The sequence below is a fragment of the Plectropomus leopardus genome, chromosome 8 (genome assembly GCF_026936395.1).
Source record: "Plectropomus leopardus strain MGB_pleo_1.0 chromosome 8, ASM2693639v1, whole genome shotgun sequence".
NCBI classification, from domain to species: domain Eukaryota; kingdom Metazoa; phylum Chordata; class Actinopteri; order Perciformes; family Serranidae; genus Plectropomus; species Plectropomus leopardus.
Genome location: NC_142183.1, coordinates 1426001 through 1443500, shown reverse-complemented (window position 1 = coordinate 1443500; position 17500 = coordinate 1426001). Strand labels below are relative to the sequence as shown.

At 40.6% G+C, this 17500-nt stretch overlaps 1 protein-coding gene across 2 annotated transcripts in view; it reads left to right on the top strand.

The window, feature by feature from the left end:
* LOC121947793 (uncharacterized) overlaps positions 1-17500 on the top strand; it is a 177725-nt gene that overhangs the window by 95501 nt on the left and 64724 nt on the right. The window contains exon 3 of one of the 2 annotated variants that reach the window (XR_015777162.1): positions 13105-15613. The exons of the other annotated variant lie outside the window; for it this stretch is intronic. The gene's annotated coding sequence lies outside the window, so the exon portion shown is untranslated. Of the gene's footprint in view, positions 1-13104; positions 15614-17500 lie in introns of those variants that run through there. 2 annotated transcript variants of the gene reach the window in all.

Here is a 17500-nt window from a genome sequence, read left to right as displayed (position 1 = left end):
GGGAGGGAAGGTGTATTGTTGTCGTGGTCACACATGAGAGGAAGCAGTTGAATGAACTTCCTGTTTCCTGTTCCTGCTCATTTGACTCAGAGGCTGAATGAGACGAGTTTGGCTCATCATCAGGCTGATACTACTGATACTACTGATACTACTACTGATACTACTACTGATACTACTACTGATAGCTCTACTGGTACTACTACTGATAGTTCTACTGATACTACTACTGATAGCACTGATGCTACTACTTATAGTACTACTGATACTACGACTCATAGTACTGATACTATTACTGATAGTACTGATATTATTACTGATATTATTACTGATATCACTAATGCTACTTGTGATAGTATTACTAATACCACTAATACTACTATGGACAGCACTAATACTACTATAATACTGATACAACTGCTAATACTACTACTGATACCACTAATAGTACTAATAATACTAGTACTACTACTGATACCACTGATACTATGTCTGATATCACTGCACAACATTTTTTGCTAACTATTTAGTTTCCACAGTGTATTTTAGACTTATTGTAGGAGCTGAGCTGCAAATTCACTGATTACACTCAAATACACAATCTGGACTACATTTAGGACACATGCATCAACACACACACACAATTATCACAACAGGAAGAAGAAAAGAGACTAAAATCCACCCAGTAGTTACTGTAAGTGTTACTGGTGATGCACGTGCAGCTGTAAGTTCTGGTGATCTGCTTCTATCAGTACTCCTGTTTGTACAGTTTCCTCTGCTGCTAATACTAATACAGTGTCAGGTAGTATTACTGCATGCTGTTACTGATGGTATCAGCCCTTTTTAAGTTTTGGTCATTCTGCCACATTGCTGCTGTTTCCAGGCCACCACCACTGCCTCAGTACTACAGTTACTGCAGCTATAGTTACTACAACTACTTGGAGGTACTGCTTAATGTTTTAGTGGTCGTGCTGTGAGCGAGCACGCAGCGGGGGTCTGTTCTAACGAACCCGCGCTCGCCGTGTGATGCAGCATAAAGAGAATGAGATAAATGTGTGTTAAAGCTCTTCTAATAGGCCGAGTAATGAGTACAATTCCTCCGCGTTTACACGGTGGGATCTCCGCTCCGGTTTCATCTCATCTCGCTCTGAGTGTCTATAGAGTGATTGAGAAAAAGGAGATAAAAGTCAGAGTGGGAGCAGAAGAGCTGAAAGCGATTTGACCAAAATAAAAAAAAATAAAAAGGAAAGAGGCATGAGGAAGAGAAAGCGGAGAACTAAGCGAGAGAGCAGAGCACTTACGAGAGAAAATCGACTTTGAAAAAGGAGAAAGAGAGAGCGGCGGGTCAGAGCTCCACCAATAAAGCAAAGAGAAAGAAAAGAGATTCAGCCTTGGCAGCAGAAACCGTGGCGTTTTTCCTGAGAGCTCTTCAGCCCGGCGGACACGTCCAGCTTCCCTCGCCGCTCCGCCACAGCCATTTAACTGATTTAATTCTCCAAAATGGAGTCTCTCTGTCAGTCTGTCACGGCGGAGACGCTCTCCTCAGCCTCCGCCGCCGTAAATCTGTTTAACAGCAGCACATAAAAAACAACATCAACTCAGAGGATGAGCCGCGTAAAACAGCACAGGCACGGCAGTAAAGACGGAGATACAGCTGACGACTCACTACGCCGTCGCACGCGGCGGCGCAATAAGCTAATGCTAACTGATGAAGTGCTTCAGACAGACAGTTTGGCTGCAGGCTGACAGACAGCCGAAATCTGAGCAGTCTGTCAGCTCATCACCAGATTTCAGGAAAGTCAGATAACTGACCCAGTGCTCCGACTGACAGGTGGAAACATCAGAAAGAAGCTCAATATTAGCAGGAGGCAGAGCCACGGGCATCCGAAATAAAATAAATGTAACCTTGTGTTGTCAAAACAGAAACCTATAAAACTGGATACATCAAAATAATTAAAAACTCTCCAGCCTGCAGGTATGATTTCGACCACACGTCTCCAGGTTTATAGAAAGAAACTCTGATTCATTAATCCTAAAAACAAAAACCAAACCGAACCAAACAAAAAATAGCAAGAAATTAGTAAAAAGTACTGGAAACTTACCTGAACATTAGTATAAATGAATAAATAACTGATAAATAAATACAATTTACAAAAGAGAAGGAAAGGAAAAAACAAATAAGACTTGGTAAAAGAAAAAAGTAAAAATGTATTTAAAAAAAAAACCCAACTGATTCATTAAGCCTTTAAACTTTGGCAAATCATTTTGATTTCTTTCAAAAACATGGGAAGAAAAGCAGTGAGTAATGAAAGAAGAAATAACCCAAAAAATTAGCAAGAGATTAGTAAAATAAAGAATACTAGAAATTACCAGTAAAGTAATAAAAAAATAAATCAGTCAATTAATTTAAGAAATTTATATAAATAAAAAGAAAAAGACAGAAAAAACAAATAAGACTTGGTAAAAGAAAAAAAGTACAATTTGTGTAACATAATGTGAAACATTTAGTCAGTTTTACTGATAGAAATTAAGTCTGATTCATTAACCCTTTAAAACCTTAGCAAATCATCATGATTTCTTCAAAAAAAACATGAAAACAATGAAAGACGAAATAACCCAAAAATTAGCAAGAAATTACTAAAAATAAAATGACCTGAGAACTAGTCAAATAAATAAATTTAAAAAAAATTAAATAAATAAATAACCAAAAGAAATGGAAAAGACATCTTTTCCACGTTAATGCAGCACTATTTTTTTGCATGGCGCACTAACGCTGACAGCGCTGACGGAGCGATGATATTTTACAGCTGGAGAACGAGTGCGAGCTGGAAGAACAGGAACCTTCAGGTTATTTACAGACAGTTTCGAACTGAATTCATTGAAACCAGGTTCTCTTTGTTCCTGTCTTTGTTCTGTGAACAATTGATCAGTGAAAACTGAATAGGAAAGAGGAAGGTGACGTGCAACAAAAGTCAGCACAGAAACATATTCGTGTCCAGCTGGAAGTTAAATCTGTTTCTGTCCTTAAATTTTTACGCTGTTGTTGCTTAAACCAGAAAAAAAAAAAAAAAACTGATCGGAAAAAACTTGTGTGAATTTTTGGATGTTTTTAATCGTTCTGAAAGTTTCAAGGCAGTGACAGAGGATGTCTTTTTTGTCGTTTTTGTCATTTTGAGGACCTGCACAGTGTTCGTGTCAACTTTTTTTTTGTTGTCTGAGTTTTATTTTCCACATTTTGGCAATAAAAAAAAAAAAAAGCGACTCTAAAGTTTTGTAGGCTCAAGTCTCAGTGAGTGGACTTTTGTGGCGGAGCGGCTGCCTGGTGGGAAAAAAAATCAGTAGTTCTTACAAATTTAACCACTTTCTAAACTAGCAGACGGCCCCGGCAGTACAGTACACGCAGTGCAGGACAAAGGGACAGTTTAAAGAGGACAATCCACTCAAAGCGTCAGCAGGCTCCACATGCGGCACTGTGTTTATTCCATTGTGGCCGGTGTGAAAGGGAAGCCTTAAGCTGTGAATAGAGCGCACTGCTGGACAGCGACCATTACATTATCACAGGCCTGACAGACAGACAGAGGTGTCGAGCCACGCTGAGACTTTTACTTAGCACTGAAATTTCTCTTTTATGCAGCCAGACAACACTTTGATGCAGGTAAAAATGCCACAGAGGCCTCCCCGCCTTTTTATATTCTCTATTATGTGCTGCTGCTGCTGCTGCTGGAGACTCTGCGACTGGAGAATCTGTAGGCTGACGCAGAGCTCCTCAGACAGTGTTTAGGTTGTGTTAAAAGGGGTCTTTATGTCAGTTTCCTCTCCGTCTGAAGTCCTAAGAAAGCCTCGAGCGCTCTGCAGACTGGCTGTGAAGAATTCACACGACTCTGAGACACTTGATTTTATAGATTCGGTCGTCTCTGGTGATATTTATGTTGTCAAACAGCTAAAATGTCACAATCGGGCTCAGAATTTGTCCAAGTGAAGATAATGATGACAAACACTTTTGTATTTAGAATACATAATATCTGAAACATCCCCGAGAAACCAACTAAAACTACTATTTAGCCTGATGACTAAATAACTGGCTAGAAAAAGTTCTGTGGATAAGATGCAAACTAATGACAGCCAGAGAGTGACGTTCTCACAATCCAGTTTCCAGAATAAATGTCTGCATTTATTCAAACCGCAGATTATACTTTTATGTCATTATGTAGCAGATATGTTGAAACTTTTAACAACACCGTATGTTTCGGCCCAGAAATCACGTGGTTAAGGTGAGTAAAAGACTGTTTCTGTTTTTAAAAAAACGACAGTATTGGTGGCACTATCTCGGCAGCGAATGCGGCGATGTCTCGTTGAAAAATGACGTTTTTTTTGTGACCTCGTCCCTGCTGGAAACACAGCGTGAGGTCGGCAGAAAATAAGCTGAGATGCTGCGTCACTTTAGAAATGTTTTTATGATACGTATCAAACTTACAGGGTATTTGTGTTTTGCAGAGACGTACATGCAAACGTTTTCTTCGGTGCATTCGTCCAAATCTACCGCTGGTCCGTTCACCTGCCTGATCGTTAACATCCTGTGTTACGTTGGGGTTTTTCAGCAACCGATCGCTGTTTTTACACAAAGAATATTTCCAAAATTAAACACCTGTTTTTTTTTACTGAGACATCGTTGTGTTTCCACCCAGGAAAGCGTCACCAAAAGTCTGTATTTTTCAGCCAAACCAGGATTTTTTTTCTTACCATAACCAAAAAGTTATTGTTGCAAAACACGTTAACCACAGTGATGTTGTAACATTAGGAAAACGTTTCGCTTCAACATTCGTGCTACATAACAACGTCTGTCCACTGGGGATGATAACAATTCATCGACGATCGATTAAGAAGAAAGAATTTAATCAGACTTGTGAAATTTAATTAATTAATTAGTTGATTAGCTATCTGTCTGTCTGTCTGTCTGTCTATCTATCTATCTATCTATCCATCCATCTATCCATCCATCCTTCTATCTATCTATCTATCCGTGTGATCTGATTCTTGAAGGATTTTGCAGATAAGAGTTTTTGTCCGGCTCTTTGATCCAGTAGTTTGGTTTCCCTAAAGACTGTTCTGAAGATTTCAGAATCATATTTTGCAGTTTTGAAGTCTTTGAGCGCTCAGAGAGACGCTGTACTTCCATCCATGTGTCTGTCCTCCTCAGTGTTGCTGACATTATTTCGGCGTCTCTCGTCAGTGTTGGGTTTAATTAAGCCCTCCGTTCCCCTCAGATGCCTCCAGACTCATAATTCAGAGTGTGATGGAGCACTAAATCAGTTGATCAAACCTGAGCGGCCGGTGGGACGGCGGCGACGAGCTCTCTCCACTTTACATTTGGCCTCGGGGTTGTTGTTTTCTCTTCAGCAGGACTCCGTCAGACGTCAGCCTCCAGCTCTCAGGATTTCTGTGACTGGCAGTCTGTTTTCCTCCGTTTGCTGTTTTTGACAGCAGATTTTGTGACACGTGTCCTGACATCCTGCAGGTTGACTGCCGGCCTCGGTTTATTTACACGTGACTTCTGCTCCTCTGATGATGCTCAAAGGTCACACGTGGCGTTTTAATCTGTAGTGCGCTTATTTCATCACGACCCCGCGCCTGAGTGAAGGGCCCTCCGAACCAAAAACTGCTCCAGGCCCAGAGAAGTTTTAAGGAGGCAGACTGAAACAAAGCCTTAAGGTGGATTTATGGTTCTCTGTTGAGATCCGAAGGATTTTTAGTATAACCGGAGACTTAATAGCTACGTCTGAGCCGAAATAAAGGCGGGAAATCAACCACATCTCGAGTGGACTTTGAGGCTCCAAAGTTCATTACATCTCGTTTGTTTTATTCGGACAAAACCTGAAGTCAAAAAGACATTTGTAATTTGACATTAGGGTTTAGTACCTCACGATTTCTGCCGTGCATCTCAGCAAAGTTGTTGTTTTTACACACGAGTGATTTTATGGGTTAAACAAACGAGCCGGTGTGTTAATTTGTGACGATGCTGGAGGGCAGATTTCGTTTCGGCTGGATGGAGCCACGCTAACTGTCTCCTGCTGTATCCAGTTATTGTGCTAAGCTAAGCTAACTGGTTGCTGGTAGTTGCCTTGTATTAACTTACATTCATCATCCCACTATCAGCAAGTGAGTGTTAGTTCCCAAAATGTTGTTTTAAGCCAAGATGGACGAGTAGCAGCGTCTACGGCAGCCAGTATCTCATGTAATTATCTGAAGTACGCCAAATAATGAAATTCATTAATAGCTAATTAAATAGCCTAATATTGTGTGATGTTTAATATCTGTTGTCACGGCAATTTAAATATAAACATTAAGGAGATCAGATTTTAGACTTTTAATTATGAGGAAAAAACTTAAAAACCTCCGTGCCACACAGGGTTAGTCAGGTTATCTGTTATATACTTATTAAAACCTTCTGTTTGTCCACTAGTTTTTCTAAATGGCCAAAATTCTGGAGTATTACCAGCCATATTATCTGTCTAAAACAATAAAAAATTAAATTTAGCATCAACCGTGACGAGTGAGCCACATAACGCCAAAAAAAAAGTAGAGAATAGAAAATACATTTTCAATCAAGGCATAAAATACAAGAAGAGAAGTTACAGTGCAGTTTGAGACGTGAACAAATATTTGATTTAATTAAAGACGACGGCAAACAGAAAGAAATTCAGTCTCTATGAGTCCCAAACGTTCTCCGTGTGAATTCATATAAATCTTCTGAGTTCGTCCCCACAAGACATTTGATGATGTTGATTCTGGACGGCGAGGATAAATCTGGAGGGGGAGGGGTTAACTCTTTAGATTTCATTTCAAACTGTGACACACGAGCGCAAAAACCTCGAGAGCGAAGAATAAATTTGGTTTCAGCCCCCCGTGGAGCAAATGTCAGACACCAGCAGTCCTTGTCTCGGTGTGCGGCGGCGCGCTGCTGAACCGCCGCCCGCTCCGACTCCTCGCCGACCTCCGACCTCACCACTGAGTCTGAAACTTTCTCTTAATCTGCAAAAGGAAACAAAGAAAAAGCACAACAAACAGAGGCGAGCGGCGGCTGCATACAGAGCAGCTCGGGGTACAAAACATAATTGTGGGGCGTCCTTGAAGGAGGAACACATATTTATCATTTTCACAGGATCATCAGAGCGCCGCGGACGGTATTCACATATTCTGCAACATCTTCTGCAGAGCGAAGAGGAAAGTGGAGACGTTTGTGCGTCTGTGATCAGAAGCTAATTTCTCATCAAGACCAAACTATCCGCATATTCAAATCAACCCGAACATCTGAGCTTTTGTGAGATTTCTCTGAGGATCTCTCTCATTATATTGAGTCTCCAGTGGACGGCCTTTTGTCCTCGTCTCGCCCTCCTGGTTAACAACTCAAACTTTAAGAAAGAAAACAGAATTAAAGGTTGAAGAACCTTTAGTGGCGTTTTGAAGGTGGTCCGTTTGAAGCTTTGTTCTCGGAGGGACGTGACGTTAAAAAGCTTGGAAGTGTTTTTAATGTTTTTTAACCCGCTCTTTGAACACGCTGATCGACTGGAGGCTCTCTAACCTTTTTCTTTTCTTTATTCTTTGATTCAGTTTATCCGCCGTAAACAGAAAGTGACTTGACTCTATAAACCCGGCCGCAGCGTTTCTTCATGGCTCCAGGTGCACAAACCTGCCGCCTGTGCAGAGTGAAAATATGAAAAAGTGAAGACGTAAATTTCAGTCGAGGACAGAATTTATCACTTTAGAAAACTAATCAGGCTTCTGGAAGTCAGTAAGCGGGAGTGTGACCTTTATTTTCATTTTCTGCAGATTTATGTCCAATGCCCACGTTAATGCAGGTGCATTTTTTAATAGCGAGGTATGAGTGTTCTTCAAGTTCACAACCAGACCTTCTTTCCATTCGCCTTCTGCTCCTTTGTGAGCTTTTGATTACATTTAATGGTTGAAATGACATCTTATTCTACCGTGGAATTATTTTCCCACGACCCCTCGTCGTTCTCTGATTGGAGGGCCACTCCAAACCGAGGACAGCTCCAATCTAAAGGAGTGTACGTGGAGGCCAGGGTGGAGGACGAGCGTGCGTGCATGCGTGCGTGTGTGTGTGTGTGTGTGTGTGTGTGTGTGTGTGTGGTGCATCCGTTTTTCCCAGTATGATCTGATGGCCCCTGAGCGGCTCCACTGGAGCAGACTGAGGGCCCGGGGCCTTGCTCAAGGGCACTTCAGTGTTGCTAATGAGGGAGAACAAGTGCTGCTCTTTCACTTCCCCGCTGTGACTCATCCCGCCAGCCTCGGGTTTGAACCGGCGACCCTCTAGTCACAAGCCTCCTTCTCTAACCTTGTTAAGCATCATCAGCACCAACCGTTACCACCGTCTTTCCCTAACCTCCAACATCCTCTCACACACTGTAGAAACACATTATTCTAAAAAAAAAAAAAACAATAAAAAAAACATTGTGCAGAGTCACCCAAAATTGACGTTCTGTCTGGTGTTGCGGTTCATAAAAAGGAAATAATATGGTAGTGAGATTTCAGGTCAACCTTGATTTTAGAGTATATTTTATATAGTATAATAGTATTTTATTGTTCCTGAAATCAAGAATGACCCTCCACGCTCCAAGAAACTGCAGTTTTTATCCAAATACTTTTAATGTCCTGAATCTTGATTTAAACATCAAATGTTCCCTGAAGGAGCAGAGCTGTTCCTGAGTCTGACCGGATCAAACAGGCGTAAACACCAGGCTCGTCACTCAAATTTCAAAAATTTAGGAGTGCATGACAAATTTTAGGGGCGCAATGAAAATGACATAAGGCTCACGGAGGTTTAGAAATCCCAAATCTCCAATCCAACCCAATCTCTGTCAAAGCAGCTGCTTTCCAATATTACAAACTTTAGTTCTGATCAAAGTCGGAGAGACGTATTTGGGGTTTTCTAACCTCCATAATACACAGACTGTCTGAGGATACGAGGATCAGCTTCGTCTGACTCGTCACTGAAGGAATTTTATGTTTCGTAAAATATTCAAACGGAAAATTTCATGTTTTTATGGCTTCACGGTTGCTGCCTCACATAACTGCTATGTTGAATAGTTTTGGATCTCCGTTTCTGTTTAAAATCAATTTCTCTAACTTTGATTAAAACAAAAGTGTGTTATATTGGTATTGGTTTGACAGTTTATTTGGGATTTCTTAACCTCCATATCTTTACGTGAAGTGCATAACGGCATTGGTGGTGCACTAATTTGCAGGATATCATACAGTGAGATATTCAAACCAAAAACATGTTTTTTTATGGCTTCACTGTTGCATCAAATGGAATTATTGTCGAATCTTGTGCATCATTTTCCCCAAAAATCTGCCTCACATAACTGGTAACTAAAGTTTGAAATAAATATTTCTGACTGGCTGGTCTGTCAGAGTTTGGGAGCTTATTAGAGAAGAATATTACTTCACTTTTTCAATATTTTTGTTTAAAGCTGGTGTCTCGTGTCAAAAGCACTGCTAGGCTTTCTTAAGATATGTTAAATTTCTGCTTTAAAAAATGTTTTCTTAAAATGAACGACATGATTTCAGTGATAACACATTAGTGTTAAAACGCCTTTTTCTTTGTGCTTTTCATGCATTTTAAACTAGATTCACTTCACTGTAGCTACATAAAGAAAATAGCTCAAATGCATTTTCTGCTTCCTCCAAATGAGCGGTCCTAAATACAGATCCAGGAGGCGTTCAGGCCGAGATCTTCACCCTCTGCACCTTCAGCATCTGTCAGGTCTGCAGGCTGTCGGCTCTGTGATCACAACCTGCAAACGCTCCCAAACATCAGCCGTCACATCCCTCCCCCCCGACATTAACCCACGCTAAAATTACATACAGTACGTGCCTCGGAGCCTGCTGTAACCTGGCTTTGATTCAGCGCTGTTGTGACCCACTTCCTAGATCAATGACATCTGGAGGAGGAGGGAGGCGGCGGGGGGGAGGGAGGGAAGGTCGCGGGAGGTGCTGATGATGTGTAACAAACGCGCCCGGCGGGAGGTAACCTCTGGAGCAGGTAGCGTGGAGGAGGCGCTAAACGACTACGACGTCCAACTGTGTGTTTCATTATGAACAGATGCTGCCGTGATGGGAGGGAAGAGGAGGAGGAGGCGGGAGGAGGAGGAGGAGGAGGAGGGAGGAAGGTAGAACTGACGAGGAGAAAAAGGGAAAGAAGAAGTGATACCAGGAGGAGGACGACAGGAGAAACAGTGAAGAATAGAAGAAAGGGAGGAAAGCAACGAAGATAAAGGAAGAAATAGGAGATGAGTGAAGGAGGTTAGGAGGAAGGGAGGAGTGGAAACCAGAAGGAGTCAAAGGAGGAGGAGAAAAAGGTTGGAAAAGGGCCAAACACTCATGTTCCACCTCCTAAAATATGGCTGTACCGTCTGTGCCGCTCACGTCTACGTGTAGCGCTCTGGTGTCGTCTGTGTTTGGCGTTCAGCGTGTTTCAGGATTGGAAACGTTTAATATCTCAGTGTAATAACGGACTCGTCGTGTTTCATGCTCCATATTTATATGTTTATTTTCAGAGGTTTTGTTTCGTATTTTAAAACTTTACGAGTATGAATGTGTATGTGGTCACGTGTGTGAGTGAGGGGTGCTTGGGTTTGTGTGTGTGTATGTGAATATGTTTTTATTTTTTAGATTTGATTGTACGCTGCAAACTGGGCCGCTCCAACGATATTTCATTATATTATCTACAATGACGATAAAGGCCCACCTACACAGGTGACGTAGGATTGGCTGTGAGGAGATCATGTGAGAGGCTAAAAGGGTGAAGAAGGCAGGAATTTTCCTTGTGATTTTGGTGCCGGGATCTAACATCAAAATCACTGCGACAGCGATGATATTTGACGAGTTTGGAATGAGAACGAGGGAGGAATAATAAGAAAGGAATAAAAGAGGGAAAGAACGGAGCGAGAAAAGAGAGGAAAGTGAAGAACGAATTGGACTGTAATCCTGAAAACTGCAGCATTATCTGTGTGTGTGTGTGTGTGTGTGTGTGTGTGTGTGTGTGTGTGTGTGTGTGTGTGTGTGTGTGTGTGTATTTAATGTACCCTGAGTAAAAATGCGACCTCACACGCTCACGTGCATGAACTTAATGCAGGTCATGACAGACTGCAGCCGAGCAGCTGACGGCTGACAGTGAGTGTGTCGAACCTTCAGGCCACCGCACGACTAAATTCATAACGCCTCGTAAATCTCCCTCACATGAACTAATAATCAGAGTATTTGTACTTCTGGTACACTATGAGTACTCACAGTCTGTGGTGCATTCAGATGGAGACGAGAGTTATTATTATTACAAACTGCAGTCTGTATTTGCCCCGACTGTAAACATGTCAAGCTGCAGGTAGCTCTGTGTGTGTGTGTGTGTGTGTGTGTGTGTGTGTGTGTGTGTGTGTGTGTGTGTGTGTGTGTGTGTGTGAGAGAGAGAGAGAGAGACTTTCTATTCACTCTTTCTTAAAATAAAAAAATCACTTAACGTTCAGCCTGAGCTCATCTTTGGAAATGGAGCAGCATTAGTCATTCAGCAGCATCATTAGAAAACAATTTACAGGACATTTATTTTGGAGTTGACAGGTCAAAATAAAATAATCATGTGGACTTTTATTGTGAAGAGGAAATTTAACTCTAAAAAGTCTGAATATATTTAGTCTTGTACTAAATTCAAACCTCAGATTCACAATAAAAGCAGTAATCCATAGAACCTTAATTTCAAAAGTAAAAGTGTACAGAGATGCATCATATGAATTATTTTGACCTGATGCAGTATTGGTACTACACAGATTGTGATATTTTTTAGTTTAAGTATTACTATTACTATTAGCGCGCGCCTGCTCCAGCATGTGGCCATGTCCAGCAGCCCGCTCCAGCGCGTAAATGTGCGTCAGTCCGCTCCAGTGATGTATATCGTGATATATATCGATATCGGCTGATATAAAAAAAATATCGTGATAAGACTTCATTCCATATCGCCCAGCCCAGCATCCAACCAACAGCACATCCAACAAAACACATCCAACCAAACGCACATCCAGCCAACAACACATCCAACCAAACGCACATCCAACCAACAGCACATCCAACAAAACACATCCAACCAACAGCACATCCAACAAAACACATCCAACCAAAGGCACATCCAACCAACAGCACATCCAACAAAACACATCCAACCAAACACACATCCAACCAATAGCATATCCATCCAACAAAACACATCCAACCAAACGCACATCCAACCAACAGCATATCCATCCAACAACACATCCAACCAAGCACACATCTATCCAACAACATTCAACCAACGCATCCAACCAAACACATTCAACCAACAACACATCCAACCGAACACATCCAACCATCCAGAAAACACAATGACTTTGAGGCGAGTGAAAAGCTTAAAGTGCTGAAATATAAAAGTCATTTTTGGGAACATATTTCTTTAGTTTTTACTGATATTTTAGGGCTCATGTTTAAGGTTTTGGTTGCTTTAATATAAAACTCTGTGGCTGAATTCACACAGAATAGTTTGATGTGTAGAATATTTTATCCAGTTATTATTCCCGCCGTTCAGGTTGTAGTGGATTATCTGTGTTTCAGAGTTTGTGCTCATTTCAGCAGATTTTTTTAAGTGTTGCATCCAGTTTGACCATTTCATGTTTTTCTATCACTTGAGTAACGGCAGCATTTTTTCCAAAGATGTGTGCTGTTTATCTGGTCTTTTTTTCTATTAACTGAGTACAAAATGCTCCATATTATTCTTAGTGCTGAATTTAACTGACAGTGTGAATTTATGCGCACTTCACTTGTTTATACATTTTTTAAAAAACTGATCTAAGAATTTATTTTGCGTTATTGTGGCTCTGCAAACAGCTCCTACATTTTTTGATTAGCTTCTTTTTTAAGTATTATTTTTTTCTTCAGCCAGCATTCAATTACTCCTCTTTTTATTGACATTTTCTTTTTTCCTCATTGATGAGACATTTTGCATGGAATGTGTTTTCTGCGTTGCGTTTCCTGAGGTGTAAGACGTTCGTATCTATCCTCTTGTAGGTGGAGCGTCGTCGAGCACCGAGCCGGAGAGAGGGGCCGGACAAAAAAGACTGCCTTAAGACAAAACTAAAGACACAAAGAGCATCTAAAGCTTTTTTTTCCCTCCAATTTACAAAAAGAAAACAGATTAAGTCCTCAAGCTTTTTTCCTCTGCTGCAGTTCTGAGGACTTTCTCTCTTCCCTTCCTTCTTGCCTGTGGTCGTGAACGGCTTTTTTTGCTTCATGTTGCACATTCTTGGTACAAGTTTCCGTCGAGGAGAATCGAATCACAAAAAAACAGATGAAAGAAAAAACTTTTTTTTTGTTGGAGGAAATATCCCAAATAACATGGAATTAATCGTGTTTGGTTCTTCTGGGCTCTTCTTTTCCCTCCACGTCTTCGGTAGGCCATTTTTCGGGAGGTGGATTTGTACTTTTTGTCGACGCTGCGCTGTTCTCTGTGGATTTAACCGAAGCCTAAAAGGACTCGATCGCAGTGGATTATCGGCTCTCCATCTTTTCTGGGTTTTTGCTCTTGTTGCTGTTTTTCCAGCTGTTTTTGCAGTGTGAGAACTGTCGTTTGTTTTCCCAGTGTCACATCTAATGGGCAAGTCAGACTTTTTTTTGTAATCTTTTTGGTAGCCCTGGTGCCTGTAGTCGATGATTGACAGTCAGGGTTCGGAGGACAGGGTGAACGTCAGATAATCAGCTGGCCCATCTCCTCTCAGCGGCCAATAAAAACTCTGTCGGGGAAGTCTTTTTGGTCCCCGTTGTCTTTGCTCATCCCGACTTCATCAAGACATTTGGCCAAAGACAAGGGAGTCCAACATTTTGGGAAATCCTCTTGTTTGTCATTATAGTCGGACGAGAATATGGATCAGTTTTTCTTTGCTGGACTTGTTTAGCCTAGCTTAGCATAAAGACCAGAAGCTGGGGGAATCTGCTAGCTTAGCCTCTTCAAAAGTACCAGAGCTGAATCTCTCAGATATATTTGTGTAAAAGTACAAGAAAGTAACAAGAAATGTCAGAAATGCCAAAGATGTGTTTGCAGTACTACAACAATACCTTCAATATATTGTTTGACTAGAGAGCGCTGGTTTGTTTATTTTTTGACTGTTTGATGTCCAGGACGATATGTCGGTCAAAAACATTTAATAACCAAATTTAAGCACATTCTTCATGTAATGGGCTTAAGGCAGATCGATATTGCCTGTTTATCATATTGCGATATTTTTTAGGCTACATCACGATACACAATGTGTATCTCAATATTTTGAGATCTCCTTCAAAAATAAGGTAAATTAAATAAGATTAAATAAAGCACAATTACAGTAAAGTTAAAGTATTGCCACAGTTAAATTAAAGAAGTACTGTGTTAATAAAATTTATAATAAAGTACTGCCCAAATAAAGTTAAATAAAGTACTGCCACAGTTACGTTAAAAAGTACAGTTTCAATGAAGTTAAATCAAATGTTCCAATAAAGATTGATGAAGTACTGTTCAGTAAATAAGGTTTCAATAGAATTAAATAAAGTACTGTTACAACTAAGTTAAATAAAACAATGTTCTCATTAAGTTAATTAAAGTACTGTTTCAGTAAAGTTAAATAAGTTTCTGTTTTCATAAATTTAAATAAGTTTCTGTTTTCATAAATTTAAATAAATTTCTGTTCCAATAGAGTTAAAAAAAAGTCACTAAAAAATAATTCTTTTTTTTTTTTAGGTTTTTGAACTATTTCATTGAAGAGCACATTTTTGTAGGCGTGTCTTAATTGACACCAACCTTTAAATGCATCTCATGCAAAAATAATAACTCAAAAACTCCCCAAAAAACAGATGACAGAGTTAAAAAAACAACACAATATAAACATTTGGAGAATCTGTGAGTGTAAAACAGCAGTTTCCTCTGACTTCCAGTCTTTGTGCTAATCTTCTTAAACTGTCACAAGTAAATACAGGAGATAAAATATTATCGTTACTTTAATAATTATGAACTGAAACAGACTGTAAATGTTCATTCATGAGGGAGGACTGAAAAAGACGCCCGTCTGTCTCTCTAGCTCTTTAGCTAGCCACCTGGCTAACTGCTGCTAATTCACATTTGAACCAAATCTTCATCACTCCTCTTCCTCCTCGTCTTCTTCTTCTCTCAAAGACAAACGTTCCAAATTTTAAAGACACAACAGTTTTTTTTTCATGGAGTTAAAATCTTCTCTGAGCGTCGGTCTGACCCGTACAGACTGAAAGCGTCGGTCGGAGCGTCTTGTGTTTTCAGTAAATAACGGCGTGTAGGACTCGGCTGGTGGGTTAGTGCAACAGCGTAGTAACAGGCGAGCCTCAGCTGGAGTATTTGTATGTGTGTATTCTGAACTATAGCAGTATGTTTATGGGGTATAAAGTTGTAAAACGGTGTGTGAATATTTGTTTGCTGTAGGAGTCAAACGGAGCGGCGCGGCGAGCGGCGGCTCCTCCTGTGAATGTACTTTGTATTCAGAGGTTTTTATTACAATAAACAAGTGCTGATATCTGGCGTGACGCTGCCGGGTCACTTTATTTGTCTGTTTGTGTGACGTGGTCATGGGCGGGGCCCGGGGGTCAAAGGTCAACAACGGAGACACGCAGAGACAGACAGAAAGGGAAGAACATTCAGGATGTTTTTGTACCTATATAATTATAAATCATGCAGCCACTGAGGCGGCACGGCAGTGGAAATAGCTGAAAGTGTGTGTGTGTGTGTGTGTGTGTGAGAGAGAGAGAGAGAGAGAGAGAGAGAGAGTCGTGCAGACTTTCTGAAGTATGCATTGGCTCACTCAGGTACGCTGCTGTCATTTTCTGACTAATTTTCTCCTTCAGTGACAACTCTACACCTGGGTACACACACATGCACACACACACTCCCCTTACACACACACACACACACACACACACACATATATATATATATTTATAGGTGAGCTGCTGTCATTTGGACTTTGTGACTAACTTTCTGTCAGCGGTGAGATTCAGACGTAATGTTTATGTGAAAGAGATTCAGACGTAAGTCTCATGTCATGATATAAATATAATGTCATTATATGTTTGAGCTCCTTCGTACCTCACTGGACCAAACAAATATAAAACCCCGCCTGTCTCCGTCAAACAAGCGAGACACTCAGACTCTGTGGTGGTTTTGACTCTGCCTTTGCATTTTTTTAACCTTTATTTAACCAGTAAAATCTCAAGATTAAAAATTGTTCTGGCTGAGACGTGCAGCAACAGACAGAAAACAAAGAACAAAAGTACAAAATCACAATAAAAAATAGCAAAACAAGCAATATAAAACACAGAACACATGTTCTTTTAGTCCTTATGGTAATTTTGTGTCTTTTTGTGATTGTATTTTTCAACATTGATTTACTGATTTAAAAAAAAACTGTATAAGAAACTGTAAATAGGAAAAACACAATCAAACTGACCCCCCCCCCAAAAAAAAAAAAAAAAACAGGACATTGGTGATAATCTAAAGACTAAAGATTACACTCTGGGACCTGGTTTCAGAAGTTTGTGTTTTTAAGCCCCCAAAACACCGTTATCGTGTGAACAAAAGTTTTAACATTTTATTCAGGAACTGTTGCCGTGGAAACAGCTCCTTAATCAAGTCAAACAAATCTGCAAATGCATGTAAGAGATATTATGCATCATGCATATTCGCTGTGGGGATATCTGTAACCGTCGTTACAAAGTCAAACACTGATTTTGTTTAAATTTCTACGACATTTTTGCTCCCTCATGAAGTGAAACAGCTGCAGCTCCTCTGTGATTCAGCTCCGTGTGTTTATCCGTCATGTTTGGGTTCAACTTTAAATGCGTTTTATATCACCGAGGATCAATCAGAGCTGCTGATCACACACACGGATGACTCGCTGCTGTAATGACGCCCAGGTCGGCCAATTAGAGGCTGAAATGAACCCGTAACGACCCAATCAGAGTGCAGAGACAAACGCTCGGCAGCCGCGGTGTTCAGGTTCAAGTCTGAGGATCAGACGAGTCACGAGTCTGTTTCTGGAGTCAGTACAAATATTTCTGTGTGTGTGTGTGTGTGTGTGTGTGTGTGTGTGTGTGTGTGTGTGTGTGTGTGTGCACTCTGAGGGCAGCTCCACTCTGGTTGTTCTGGAAGAGTTTCAAGTTTGGGTCTTTCTTTTTTTTTTTTTTTTTACCTTATCTTCAGCAGTAAATAGAGAGCTAAAGATTTCTGTGTGTTTGTGTGTGTGTGTGTGTGTGTGTGTGTGTGTGTGTGTGTGTGTGTGAGAGAGAGAACCAGTCCATACTTAGTGTTGCTGTTATATTTTAATTAAAGCCGAAACGGCGAGCTTAATTACTGCCATGATAAACAACACCTCTCTCTCTCTCTCCACTTTTGTCATCAAAGCACCAACAC